Here is a 14,168-nt window from a genome sequence, read left to right on the forward strand (position 1 = left end):
AGAGCACAGCTGGAATCAGCTCTGCTGCCTGTGAGATTGAGACCTGAGCATACCTCCTCACATCCTGGCCTCTTTTGGCTTGGAAGGGGATGGAGAGTATCAAGCATTTCCAGAAGTCTCCTAGCTCCAGGATGATACCCTCCAGGATGAACTATCCCTAGTAATCTCTTCAGCGTGTTCAGGGACTTAAGGCTATCAAAGTTACAAATTATAGATAAAAGATAATATGTTGGAAACTTAATAATAGCCAGCCCAAATAGACCCAGGGATAGTCATATCAGTGCATTATTACAACAACAGGAGATGTTGCATGCCCTGCATGCACATGCACTCATATCTCACAAATTAGCCTGCCCGTCCATGGTCCAGCAACTCTGAACTGAACTTGGCCATGGCGCCAGAGGTTTGTCTTGGTATGTTAGACAAATGGCAATTTTTACAAAAGCATAGTATTTGCTAGGCTGACCCTTCATATGATGATATGAAAGACAGTGTGTTGCAGGCTGTGTTGCACTTAGAATGACTTTGTTATACATCGGTGTAAACTGGCCGTGTGCACACAAATAAATATTTGTCAAAGTTGAAGCTGAAATATTTTACAGCATCTCTTTGAAACTTTTAAATTTACCCTCTGTTCAGTTTCCATTTGGATCTTCTAGTGTTTCAAGTTACACCTGAGATAATCTGACTAAACAGAGTAGAAGGAACCTTTCCTTTTATGACTCTGTGTGTGTGACACAGTTGTTTTGTCTCCTGTACTCTCCCCTCTTTTTCTCTGTTGCTTATAAAGCAAAAAGGGGGAAAAGTACACAAATCATGATTAAAAAATTATAATCTTTGGAGAACATAGAGATGCAATATGGTCCAACTATATTTCAGTGTTTCTTTAAAACATCACCAACAGGTTTTGTTTTGCACTTTATTTTTTGAGGCACAGCTTTGTCAGTTTGAGTCTTCTTGGCTCCATTTGAATTAATGCAAAACAGTCTTTGGAAAAAAATAAATTCCACTAGGAACAAATTCTTTTGACTTGACACTTAACCTGAACACTTCCTCTGGCTCTGAGTTCTTCAGCCCTGATTACTGACTAACAGAGTATAACTTTGGACTCATTTAAAATGCAATTGCAGAACACACAAGAGAAAGTCATTTAGCAGTGTATCAAGACAAGAAGGGCCAACTGTAAATCTAACAACCTTCTTCCATTCCTAATTTCTAAGATCCCGCTGTCACCAGTATTGGCAATATCTGACACTCACATGTGGCAATGTATCAAGTGTCTATTAATATGAAAGAATAATTTTTATAAAAGAGTCTCTCATCCCTCTCAGATACATAGATGAGCTGATGAATGCTTTGAACAAAGCTCCCTGTTTAGTCTTTTCCTGTTCTCATGCTGCTTATTAAACCAGTTTGATAAAAAAACAAGGTATAAAACTACCAACTTCACCAAATATAATACTATAGCATCCCTTCAAAGATAAGCCAATTGTTAACTTTCCATTGGAATCAACTCATGTGAGGCAGCATTTTGTAGTCACAGAATATTAACACATAACTTTGTCAACCATCACTTGCAGCTGGTGAATGCCAGTGATTTTTACTTCATAGTGCAACCATCTCAGAAAGCCAAAACTGAAGAAATGCAGGTATTTCCAGGTAACAAAACATGTCTGATAGTGGTCTTGAGCCAAGAAAATCTGGCATTTTAAGTGTACCTTGGAGAGGAATCTCAGGAGAATTTACATTCTCTGTTTTGAATCCTTGAAATAAATCTTACCTGAGGCAGGTGAGGCAGGTGTCCCCTCCAATATACCTATATAAGCCATTTGTTCCAATACAGACAAAGAGCACTTTGAGTTAAATACTTTTCTAGATGGCTCTTACAAGCTGACAGCATTAAGTTTCATAACAAACAGATGTTCATATTTTATAAGCCTCCTCCATAAAAGACTTTCAGTGTTCTCTATTTCAACAGAGGTACAGTGGAAAATTATAAGGGTTTAGAAACAGTACTCCTGTGGGAACCTGAAATTACTGAGTTTGGCTACAGCAAAACACATCTACAGCTGTGGAGACATCAATAGTGAATGGTGGGAAGGGGTGGATGGACAAGATTAGATAAAGGCCAAAGTTTTAACATCCTGATGCTGGAGGGATTTCCACTGGTAGTGGAAAGAGGTGGTTGTCCTGCTTCTGTGGAGGCACTGGCTTCCAAACTGACATTTGGGAGAGGCAGCTCAGTGCTGCTTCCTAATGCCAAGGCAGGTAACAGAGCTGTGAGTGCAATAACATCCACATGAATTCAGTGGCAGTGTATCCTGGCACTCAGGGGAGCAGGAGCAGCCTGGCAGGCTGTGCTGTGGGAGCAGGGAAAGGAGGACAGAGCAACATGGCACCTCAGATGCACCACCCTGGAGCCTCTGGAGCACCAGCTGGATTTAGAACTTGTGGATCCCTTGGGGCACAGGCCCAGCCCAAGGGGAAAGCACATGGTTTGGAGGGGGGCATTTATTTTAACAAATCTTGCCAATACCAGGAAGGAGGAGATTGTGCCTCCCTGTCTTTGATACAGGGCTGAAAACCCTCGTTTTCCAAATTGGCATGTTCTTGTGTGCTGCTTTACTGCCTGCTTCCTGAACAACCCTTGTCTACTACTAAAAACTGAAATAGCATCTCTACTTTTCCACCCTTTTGAGGCAAAATGTCCAGAAGAGTCAGAGGAACAGCTAAAGGTGTCTTTTTCCACACTTCTGGCTTGAAAGCAATGTAGAGCCTGTCCTATGCCATGCTGCCTACCCAGAGCCAGTGCTGCTGACACCTTCCCTCCACAGACTCCTCTTTTTATACAGCCAAGCTGCCAGACAGATCGGGGGGCTTATCACAACAAAACCAATCTGTCCCTAAGCCAGCTCACAAGCTTTTATTTCTGCTAGCTCAGCTTATCAGTCAAGCTGAACAAATCAACCAGAGTGCCAGGTGTGAGGGAAGGAACGGGAGGGCATAGCCAGGGCTTGCAAAATAACTTTTCTGACAGTGACACAACCCAAAGATTTTCTAAAATTAACCTGGAGCAGTAATGGAAAAAGATTATTTGACTACTCTGTGCTATTTAAAGTTATCCGAAACATTAAGGGATTTTAAAAATTTATTGAGTCGGCATTGTCTAACTCTTAGGTTAAAAAAAGTTAACTCAGTACCTTCAAAGTATAATAAAATCTTGTAAATGTGAAATGTATGGGCATTCCACTAATGAATTCAGGGGAACTAGAATTGCACCCTTGAAATAAGACCTGGATTACTTGTTTTGGACATGTCACTTCAGCTACTCTGTATTCTTCTGGCTTCTTGACATCAGGAATAAACCCAATGCTCCCGAGTTTTTTGCTTCTGAAGACTTCCAGAAAGGCAATGTAAAATTTCCTTTGCATATACATTTGACTGCTCATCTTTCATATTTACTTTGAAAAAGACTTTGTTCCAAAAAACTTATTTGCATGAATATTTGTGGAAAGCAAAACCAGACTAGATGCAAATACAACAAAGTAGATTAATTTAAAAAAATTCAACTGTTTTTGTATAGCTACATCACAGCATTTATCTAGTCTGTCTGATAAAATGAAGCATTTTAGATCTTTGAGAGAAAAAATCATTCTTGTAACAAATACTTTCATGGATTAACAAGTTTGAACAACCCATTCTTTCTTTGCAATCTCTTCCTGACTAGTTACAGATGGAATGAGAACTAAGAAAAGAGGCAAGAGAAAAATCTTACAATCCTGTTTTCTTACAATCGTGGAAATGAAATTAAAATAAACAGAAAATTTCCTTCTGTCACTTCTTCTCCTAGCTAATGAGGACTTTCCAGAGCGTATTTTCCATTGGTTTTGTTCAGACTGGTGCTGTCAGTTTGTGGTAGAACAGAGGAAAAAAGCTGAGTGAACTTCTCACATGATATGGAAGCCAATCACTTCAGAAAGCTCCTGCCTTGAGGTGCTTCAGGAAAAGGGACGATGTCAGCTGGAATGTTATGGAACAAAGGAGAGGTTGGTTGTAATAGCAAAAGGTGTCTGTACATCTGCAGATATTTCAACTGTGAAATTTTTCTCCAACAGTCTCCTGGTAATCATGAAATTAGTTTAAGCAGTCACCTGGGCTCTCTGTGAATGTTCCTGTGGGAATCCCTAGCACTGTAAATGAAGAAGACAGCTAGCTACCTAGCTTGAATCAAATGTCCAGTTCTGAGCTGGGATGAATTCCTCTTTTCATGAAGCCATCATCTTTAGGTGGAGCATGGCAATAAAGCCAATACTTACATCCTGGGTTAAACGCAGCTAAGACCTGATTCAATCCAAGTCTCACAAGAGATGTGACTCCTGCAGTGCTCAAGTGGTGTCAGGACATGCTAACCTCCTCTATAAGCTGGTAAGTCGAAGCAGCTTTGGGTGAGTTTCAGTTCAGACTCAGGTGGAGGCAAGTTTCTCCTGTTTAGTTCTGGTTAAACCCGAGAAAACTTTGAGAAAGCAGTTTAGGTTATATATATATGTAAAAATAAAGCTGGATAATTTTGACAAAATTCAGTTCTCTTTTTTGGGTTGGTCTGGAAGGGAACTGATCTCCATAAACACAAGCTGAAATGAAGAGCTTTTCATCTTTCATTTATTACTCCATTCATTCAGAATGAAATGGAAACTACACTTGGCCTTGAATGATTTTATAATATATGCCTGCCATCATGACAGAGAGCTAGTCCAGAAAATAACCCATGACTGCTATGGATGTGAATTGCATTCCTTTTAAATAACAAGAAGACACTGGAGAAAATCTGAAATACTTCAAGAGATGACCAAGAAATGCTTTCCAGCTTTAGAGATTTTATTCTCCTAATAAGGAAAAGTTATACTGTACACCTGTATAATCTCATCCCCTCAGTAAAGCCTATAAAAAAATAGACCAACTAATCTTTTCTTACACCTTAGACATTATGTTGATGTACGTCAGTTAAGTACTAATATGTTAAGTTACTGCTTTTGTGCAAAAATGGATTGGTATGGATAAAGCAAAAACCATCTTGGAGTGATGCCATTAGAACTGACTTGCCCTGAATCGGGCCTTCCTGTAGTGTTCAAATGGAGTATTTAAATGAAAACAATAAAAGAACAAGGTTTCCAGACATTATTAATTAAATTTTTCTGCTTAATCTCTGTGGAAGGCACAAAATCAACATTGTCATAGTTCTTTGAAAATCCTTGGCTGGCCCAGCCAGCTCCAGAGGTTGTTTTTTAGAAGCTGGGGACAAGTTATATAAAAGGGAAACATTGAGAGTTGTATGGACACACTGCCTATATGTGGCATCCCCACAGTCTCTGTATGAGGGGCCACCTCTCTACACGGGTATGTGTTTTGCTCACAGAAAGCCAAATTTACTCTGAGTATTCACCACTCTTTGTTTGTCTACCTTGACTCCTTCTCCCCATGGCACATAACCAGATCCATCATCATTCCCAAGGGATAACCCTTTTCCACAGTCAGAGGGGAAGTACAGAGACAAAGAGAGCTTAAAAAGAGCCAGCCTCAAACAAAATTCTGCAGACTTAAAAAAAAGTAAGTTTTTGCAGGTGAAAGGAAACCAATATGGCTGAAAGCAGCCAAATTGGTATATACACCAAGCTAGAAGAACTTTCTATTTTAATAGTTTTTATTTTTCTAATAAGGAAAAGTGAACTGCATGCCAAAAATAGCATATAGCTGTGATATGAATGAGCCACTGTTCCCATCTTGCTGAGAACTCACTGGACTCTGCCTGCTTCAGAGGGCTTTATAATACCAGGTAATACTATAGCCTAACATTTTGCCCCTGACGTCTTCACAAGAAAAGGGACTTTGGGTTCCTGCTAATGTGTATGTCTACCAAATAAAAGACAGCAGGACAAAATAGTGCTCCTGTCTTAAACTGGTAGGGCTTCAGTAATTTTGGCAACCTTGTGTCAAGGAGTAGAAACTAAAATTTTGCACCTAAGCTTTCCAAATCAACATCAGCAAAATCTAGTGCACTGTTTGTCCAGATCCAGCCTTAGCAATTGAGGCCTTATAACCTATGCTTCACCTGAGCTGCTGGTAAGCTGGAGTAATGGAAAACAGTGTGAAACCACTGAGAAAAGAAGTAATTATCATGTGGACACTGAAATGTACAAATTATCATCCCAATTCTATCGAGTGCGTAACTGAACAAACTGAACTATGAATCAATACCATGGTTCAGTGTCTGTTCATCTCTTCCAGAGAGAAGCTACTTCTTCCAAATTGCACACTAATTCACCCTTGATAAACAGCAATGGGCTTTAAACATTGCAGAATACCCAAACACATGCTTGTAGGCTGCACCTTCTTGGTTGATTTGCTGGCAGGCAATAGTAAATGGAGAGCTCCCCTTCTCCAACCAATATCTAAAGATCTCTCTAAACCCCTGAGAACAGCAGATCTGAAAATCAGTGCCAGTTAGAATTGAATTATTTTGATGGGGATGATAGTTCAGCAAAACCTGCACCTTTAACACCAAGAGCTTCTTCTATATATTACTTGTAGAAGGTGGTGCAAATTTGGTTTCACTACTCACTTTAGTGTATTTAAGTCTTCTCAGGTATGGATATGAGCATTTTTGATAGCTATTTCTGATCTTTCTAATGCCACACTTAAATTATACAAGTGGTTAGGTTGGAAAAGAATTCTAGGATTATCCAATCCATCTGTTAACCCAACACCACTACTGTGCTCACTATTAAACCATAATCCCAAATGCCCCATCCACAATTTTTTTTTTGACACTTTCAGGGACTGTGGTTTCACTACTTAACTTAATAACCTGTTCCTTTCACTACTTAACTGAATAACCTGTTCCAATGCCTGACAAATCTCTCCATGAAGAAATATTTCCTAGTATACAATCTAAACTTTCCCTGGTGCAGCTTGAAGCCATTTCTTACCTTAGACACACTCCAGGAACTCAATAGCCTTCTTGTAGTGAGGGGCCCAGAGTTAACCAAACACAGGATTTGAGGTCACCAGTGCTGAGTACATGGGGCAAATGTTTAGTGCATGGGGTGATATCAGATGGCACTCTATTCTAGTGAGTTCTGCAGGACTCCATCCTTGGCCCTGTACTTTTCAGCATCTTTATTAATGACTTGGATGCAGGACTGGAAGGAATACTGAGCAAGTGTGCAGATGATATAAAACTGGAAGTGTTGACTGCTTCAAAGGCCCTGCAGAGAGACCCTGACAATTTAGAGGGCTGGAAAATCATCAACCATATTAAGTTCAACAAGTGAAAGTGCCGGATTCTGCACCTGGGATGGGACAACACTGGATGTGTGGACAGACTGATAAGCTGGAGAGCAGCACTGAGGAAAGAAACCTGGAGGTCCTGGTTGATGAAAAGTTGAATCTGAGCTGGGGTGGCCAACCCTGTCTTGGGATGCATCAGGGACAGCATCACCAGCTGGGTGATGTCCCACTCTGCTCTGCACTGAGACGGCCTCACCTTGAGTGCTGGGGGCAGTTCTGGGTGCCACAATATAAACAAAACATTAAGCTGTTAGAGAGTGTTCAAAGGAGGGCAACGAAGATGGTGAAACGCCTTGAAGGCAAGCTTCATGAGGAGTGGCTGAGGTCACTTGGTCTGTTCAGCCTGGAGAAGAGGAGGCTGAGAAGAGAGCTTATTGCAGTTGCAGCTTCCTTGTGAGGGGAAGAGAAGAGGCAGGCACTGATCTCTTCTTGTGGTGACCAGTGACAGGACCCAAGAGAATGGCCTGAAGTGGTGTCAGAGGTTTAGATTGCATATCAGGAAAAGGTTTTTTCACCCAGAGGGTGTCTGGGCACTGGAGCAGGCTCCCCAGGGAAGTGGCAAGAAGCATTTGAACAGTTCTCTCAGGCACATGGTGTGACTCAGGGATGATTCTGTGCAGGGCCAGGAGATGGACTTGATGATCTCTTGTGGGTCACTTGCAACTCAGCTGAGTCTGTGATTCTGTGTTCTGTGATATTAAACAGAACTTGCTACACTAGTGAGCCCTGGGGAACACTGCTTGTGATTCTGTAATTGTGCAGTCCCTAGTGATTAATAGCATCAGTGTCATTCTCATCTTTTGAAGACTAGCTGGAATGTGACACTCGGAGAGGCATATCAGTTACTCCATTTACAAGATTCATTACATTATCTGAAGGGTTTGACAGGCTTTGACTAGCACAGTTAAGTATTATAGCTAAGGCTTTTTTCTTCAATAACAATCTACCCTAATCTGAAATAAAAGCTTAATCAAGCAAACCTTCCAACTCCCATCACACATGAATTCAAGGCTTGAAGGGCAGTCATGACCCTGAATTTGTCTTGTGGTCATAGACCAGACAACATATTGGGCTGGAACCCATTTGTTTCACTGTAAATTGAAGAATATCTGAACACTAATAGTGTAACAGGTGGGCTTACTGTTGTCTATGAGCCTTAAGATTTAAACCCAGTATGCCAGTCTCTTATACCAAGACATTTCAGTATTTGCCAAATACTTATTGGAAGAGAAAGTGAGATTAACCTTTGCTCAGAAAAATATGGGTAAATAGATGATCATACAGTGCCTTCAGGCATCCACGGTACTTAAAAGAAAAGCTATTGATTTAAGTGGGAAGATGATCCAGATCTCCAGACAGTAAATGCTATTGTTTCTTAAATGTGCATACTTTAAATTTTTTTAATGGACTGTCTTATGAGCTGTTTCTTACAGAATCTGGCACAAGTGGAGAATTCATGTTAATGTACAATCTGGACTTTTGTAAACAATGTCAGTAATTCTGTTGTGACGACAAGACTTCACTTAAGGCATAAAGGAAGGTACTGTCTATGAATACTCAGACTCAGAAAAAAAATCCAGTCTTGTATCTGGGCAATTCATAAAAGGGTAGAATTCTGTAGATATGAGAGGAGACATTTTCAGGTCCCCTAGGAAAGAAATTCTGAGCCCAGAGGACAGAGTGTGAGAAGGTGTGTAAATAAAGAGCAAAAAGGCTAATATAAAGAGAAAGGAGAACCAAAGCTCAGGAGGGAGCTGTACAAGGTGAACTTGCCAAGACTGAGAAATAGACATCACATAGAGCTATACAGAGATAGTGACCTTTTCTACTCTGCAAAACACAGTTGAGATGTCCAAGTTTGACAACCACAGGAGATTTATGGTAGACCTCACACAGCTGAAAGCTTATGAATACTCTAGGAGATGTTCCCATAAGGAGATGGTATATGTGGGCTGCTATGTCTCCTTTCACATCTGGGAATTAGGATTACCCACCTGTACAGATTTACTGCAGGCTATGGTCTTTTACTTTGGCCATGTATGAACTTCTCATGAGATGCTTTTGGCCCAGAAGTCACCTTATACTGTTGAATCTTTTAACACTCTCTAGCTGTGTCATCCTAGAGACAATGGAAAGGTCTCAAAAGCATCTCAAACACAAGAAAGGGGGAAAAAGGCACTAAATGTCTGGAACTGTTCAGGACATTACTTTTTTTCATTTATACACGTGCACATACCATACTTAGTGGATTTCATATAATCCTGGAATGGTTTTCATTGGAAGGCACCCCTAAAGATCATCTAGTTCAACTCACTTGCCAAGGGCAGTGACACCTTTCACAAGATCAAGTTGGTCAAAGCTCTTTCCAGCCTAGCCTTAAGCACTTCCAATGATGGGACATCCACAACTTTTCTGAGAAGCCTGTTCCATTGTCTCATCACCCTCATAGTAAAAAAAAGTTCTTTGTTGTATAGAGTCTAAATCTACCCACTCTCATTTTAATACCATTGCCCCTCATGCTGTCACTACAGGCCTTGGTGAAAAGTTTTTCTCAAAGTCTCCTTTGTATATTGAAAGGCCACATAAAGATCTCCCCAGAGCCTTTTCCAGACTGAGCAGTCTATCTTCATAGGTGAAGTCTTCTAGTCCTCTCACCATTTTGTGATCCTCCTCTGCACCTGCTTCAACATGTCTTTCCTGTGCTGAGGACTCCATAGCTGGATGCAGCACTCCTGGTGGTGTCAGAGCAGAGTAGAGGAGAATTGAATTCCTCAGCCTGCTGTCTGTGCTCATTACATTTCCATGCTGCAAATGCACACTGCTGGCTCATGTCCCATTTGACACTCACCAATATACCCAAATTATTTCTTCAGGACAGATCATTCTTGACTTCTATGATTCTCAATTCATTCCTCACCCAGTCAACTGGTATTGGGGATTGTCCTCACCCAGATGCAGGACCTTGGACTTGTCCTAATTTAACTTCATGATCCTTATGTAAATCCACCCCTCAAGCCTGCCAATATCCCTCTGGATGGCATCTCTTCTCTCAGGTGTGTCCAGTGCACCACTGTGTTTATGAAGATGTTAATCAGTGTTGGACCCAGTACTTGCCCTTAGTCTTTGTGTCATTGAGTGGGCATCCAACCAATTACCCATCCAACAGTTCATCCATCAAATCCATATCACTCCAATTTAGAGGTAAAAAATGTTGTGGGGACCTTATCAAGGTACTTACAAAAGGCTACAGAGAGGGTATTTGTAGCTCTTACCTTGTCCACTGATGCAGTCACTAAGAAGACCACTAGCTTAGTCAGGCAGGATTTGCCCTTGGAGGGACCTGTCTGGCTCTGTATAATCACATTCATGCCTTCTGTAGGTTTCAAAATATCTTCAAATATTATCTGATCCATGATCTAAAAAAAAGGTAGTGCAGGGGATAAGCCTCCCACTGGAAAAGCTACCTGCCTGATTATGGTGTCTCCTCTATCAGATAAGCATTTGCTTCCTGAAATTTTACCCTATTCTCTGTAATAGCCTAAATCACAATTTTGAATATCTTTTGGCTTAAAAGTAACAGTTAAAATAAGATTTTAATTTTGTCTTGACATTTCAGATTATTGTGTCATTAAATAATTATCAGCCCAGACATATAGTGAGTAAATGCTTTGTGTTATTTGGACTTCAGTGGTGTGACAGTAGAGAAGAGGCTGGGAAAGCAAGAGCATTTCCAGTGTTGATATTTATGTAGTAAGCTGGGATTTGCTTTCTTCCTGAATAGCGGGGAGGGACATACAGTCTAATTTTTCTTTTTGAAAGACTTCATTCTTTTCACTTTATGATAAAATACTCCAGAGGTGCAAAAGCAGTCAAAGTTTGAAGGGAATGTCAGCAGATGTTTACATGAGAGACAAGAAATTATAGAGCAAGCTTGAGTGCTATTTTCATTTCAAAAGTGTGATGCACTTGACTCTATCTCTCAGTCTTTTGAAGAGAATTAGGTCAAGAAGAAAATGTATTTCTCAAGGACCTACTCAGAAAAGCCTTTTACTCAACAACAATGACAACATAGACACTGCATTTATTTTAACAGACAGCATATGTTGCAATCTGAGCTTCTCAACACCTTGATGATAAGATGGCCCAAAGACACAACACCCCAAGAGGCCAAACAGTGGGATGTGGTAATCACTGTTCTCATGATCTGTGTGATGTTCCAGATGTTCTGGGGGCTAAGGGATATGAAAGCTTGGAGTAGGCTAAGGCAGCAAGAGAAAATAGCACACGAAGAAGACCAGGGAAACCTGAGTTAGGCCTGAGACAGCTCATAGTGGTGTATCACTCCCAGGGTCACAACACAGCATCTGTCCCCACGTTGATACAACAGAGGCCACTTGTATATATTTGTCCCTTTTACCACTTTTCCCTTAATAAACTGAAAACAAAAGCCTGTCACAAACTAAACCAGGCAGCACTGCAAAATTTCTGCTCCCTGGTGTAAATGCTGTCTCTTGTATTGTAAGGGCTGTCTCTCCATCCTTACATTTCAACCTGGAGCCATGTTTTGTCAGAGCAGAGCCTGTCAGAAGTTATACAAGGTACGTACAATCACTTTGGTTTTCACCAATGCAAATCACTGTTTCTGCTGGCTAGAATAGCTCCAGCTAATTTGAAAGCAAGCGCTAATTTTCAACAAAAATGTGTGAAATCTGCAGGCATCTGATAAAACTAGAACAGACTTCCACAAAACATTGAAAATAACCTTACTATGAATATTGTAAGAAGCCTGGGAATGGAGTCTGGACACGCCCTGGGCTCTGTCCAGGGCTTGCTGGGGAACAGCTGGGGCTGAACCTTTAGGCAGTTCCCCCCTGCCCTGTGCCTTGCCTAGGGATTATGCAATTGTCCTGGCCAATGTGCGCCCCACATCTGCCTTTTCCAGCCCACAAACACAGTGCAGGACACATCAGAGAAATGGCACAGAAAGACACTGCCAATTACAATTGCAATTCTTGTTCTCATTTAATATATATTGATGTCTCATCTAAATAACATCCAAGACAAAATAATTTTTTTTAAAGGACTACACTGCTCTGCTCCCATTATATCCATCTGTCTTCAGACTACTGTCCCTATTACCATAGAGCTGGGCTGTGGTTTCTCTTTGTTGTCAGTCCCAAGCTGGCACAATGGTCTCTAACCTGAGTCATTAATATCAATTACTGTAAGGACAGCTGCCTTGTTCTCCTTGTCAGAACTTCAGTATGGAGGGGAATAGATGGTTTCAGACTGGCTTCTTGCCAAGAGGGCTCCATTGTTTTCATCTGTGATATGCAAGAAAGAAAATAATGGGATTAAATGAATTTGATTAGAGCAAGCTCAGCATAGCATAATATTTAGGCTCTAATTTTGCTCTTCCATAAATTTGCTCATCTCTAAATTTGCTTTAACCATGGATTTAAAGCTTATTGAGAAAGTCAGTGACTCCTTTTAAGCTCTCTAACCTCCATCTAGACTCTGTCTGTGCTAAGCATATTGTTTGTTTAAATTATATATATTTTATAAGTTTTTTAAAGAAAAAATGGAGATCTGTTATTTCCAGGCACTGACATTTTTGCAGCTTGGCAAGGCAGTGAGTATTTAATACAGAAATTTTTCCTTCTAAAAGATGTCACGTGCTTCTTTTTTCTTTCTTATCTGCATCTGTAGCATCTTCTGCCAGTTCTGCATTTGTACCAGTCACGTAAGGCCCACACGCCAGCATAGCAAAATGCTATGAAAGAATCAAATAAGGAAGAGTGGAAAATGTCTTACATAGCTCTTCATCACATAAAAGAGAGCCACAGTGTGCACCAAGGAAGAAAAATTCTGCTGAGAGAAAAGGAGACAAAAATTGACAGCATAATAGATGTACTAGTAAAGTCAGTGGAACTTGGGGAACAGAAAATCTTATCACCTTTGGAGGAAAACTCAGAAGGACTACAAGGATAACATGACGTTATGCAGGGAGAAAATTAGAAGGATCAAAGCCAAACTGAACTCAATATGGCCACTGCTGTAAAAGGCAACAAAAAATGTTTCTATAAACACATCAGCCACAAATGGATGTCTAAGAACAATCTCCATACTTTATTGGATGTGGGAGGAAACAGGGTGACAAAGGATGAGAAAAGGGCTGAAGTATTTAATGCTGTCTTTGTCTCAGTCTTTAATAGTTAGATCAATTATTCTTCAGGTGCTCAGCCCCCTGAGCTGGAAGACAGGGATAGGGAGCAGAACGAAGCCCCCACAATCCAGAAGGGAATGGTCTGCAATCTGCTGTGCCACTGAGAACCACACAAGTCTTTGGGGTCCAGTGGGATCCATCTAAGGGTACTGAGGGAGCTGGCAGAAGTACACACCGAGCCACTTTCCATCATTTATCAGCAGCTCTGATGGGGAGATGTCCCTGTTGGCAGGAGGCTAGAAAATATAATGCAAGAAAGGCTGAAAGAATGATTAGGGGAATTACAGGCCTGACAGTATGACCTTGGTACTGGGCAAAGTCATGAAGTAGATCATCTTTTGTGCCAAAATGTGGCATGTACAGGGCAACTGGAAAGCAAGGCCCAGCCACCAGTGGTATATGAAAGGCAGGTCCTGCTTGACCAGCATGATGTCTTTCTATGAAAGGGTGATCAGCTTAAGGGATGAGGAAATGGCTGTGGATGTTGTCTACTTGGGCTTTAGTAAAGCCTTTGACACCATTTCCCACAGCATTCTCCTGGAGAAACTGGCTGCTAAGGGCTTGGACAGGTGCACTCTCCACTGGGTAAAAGCCTGTC

The sequence above is a fragment of the Lonchura striata genome, chromosome 1 (assembly GCF_050655825.1).
Source record: "Lonchura striata isolate lonStrDom1 chromosome 1, ASM5065582v1, whole genome shotgun sequence".
Classification (NCBI taxonomy): Eukaryota; Metazoa; Chordata; class Aves; order Passeriformes; family Estrildidae; genus Lonchura; species Lonchura striata.